Genomic DNA, 1435 nt, shown 5'->3' with positions numbered 1-1435 from the left:
GCTGGGACATAAGGACAGACAAAAAGGAGGCACACGTGATCCTCCCAATAGACAGGTGGTTCCAGCTCAGGGCTGCACATCTGCTGCAGACGGGCACTGGTCAGGTGTGCTAACTCAGCCTCCCAGGGGTGACGGTCCCCAGGAGGGAGGCAGAGGCTGCTCCTTCTGGAAAGATACAAAACACAACCTCTTCCCCACATCATTACTAGATCTGGTAAAACTCTTGTCTGGTTTGTGTATCCTTCTACCAGGCTGAGTTGGCAGAGGTTATTGTACAGGATGCCCGATGCCTTTTGGCTCCTCTACAACCCTCTGCATTGTATTTTTTGAAAATTTAACATATAACATTCTTCGCCCCCCTTGGGCTTTTTTTGTGTGTGGTGTTTTTTTTTTACGATATTTAAGTTTTTTATTTTATGTCCTTTAAGATACATTTTTAAAAAACACACACACACATCAACTGCAAACGTGAAGGGGAGAAAAAGCATGGTAACCAACCAAATTTCCACATTTCAGCAATACTTCACTCACTCTTTAATAAAGTGTTAAGAAATGTCATAATGACACGAGCTTGAAATATCTGTAGGCATTTTCTCTGACGCTCATGATGTGGCGCTGGTGATGTTGTAAACAGCAGAAAACCAGGGGCTGCCACATGACCAAATTATGGAGGCATAGGCCTGCTCTTTTCCCCACAGGAACACACCAAATGGTGATGGCAATGATCTTCTCATACCCACACAGGAGGAGAGCAACATCAAGCTACGTAACTGTATTCATCTGCGGAAGCCTGGCTGCGTTCAATGTACTGTTTGTCTATCAGCACTTCAATACACTTCATAATCATGCTGATACTAGGGTTAAACCTAGCTCTTGACTGGCGAATCACCTCTTGAATAAGGGTATTATGCCGAAGCACTTTTCGTGCTTTCATGATACGAACTATAGCAGCTTGGAGACACATTTTCCGGTCCTCATCTACAGCACTTCTAGTTTGTTACATTTCCTGTGGTGTGTCTTTCTCCATTGATGTAGTGATTTTAAATGTTTTTCTTTTACTCCTGAAGTTCATATTTAATGAAAATGAAGATTCTGCATCAATATCTTCCTTTTCCGAATCATGGTTAATCATCTTCACATCAAGTAATGATTTGATTGTTTTTGTCAGTTCCTTTTCATTCATCTGTGTGCTGTCTTGAAGCTCTTTATAGCTGACAGTTTCACTGTTGTTGAAGGCTAGCAGAACTGCCATTTGGTATGTTGTAGCCATGGCTACATATGGTTTGCCCAAATAGTTCATTTTCACTTCACCTGTGCAGAGGTAATGGAACCATGTAAGTTTCCTTCCACTGAAATGCTGGCTGTAAATAATTCAAACATCTGTACACTTTTGCCCCAATCCTGGGGAATCGCAAATGTAGATGAGGAAGCTGAG

Source organism: Myotis lucifugus, unplaced genomic scaffold (assembly GCF_000147115.1).
Source record: "Myotis lucifugus unplaced genomic scaffold, Myoluc2.0 scaffold_278, whole genome shotgun sequence".
Classification (NCBI taxonomy): domain Eukaryota; kingdom Metazoa; phylum Chordata; class Mammalia; order Chiroptera; family Vespertilionidae; genus Myotis; species Myotis lucifugus.
Note: the sequence above shows the minus strand (reverse complement) of the source record.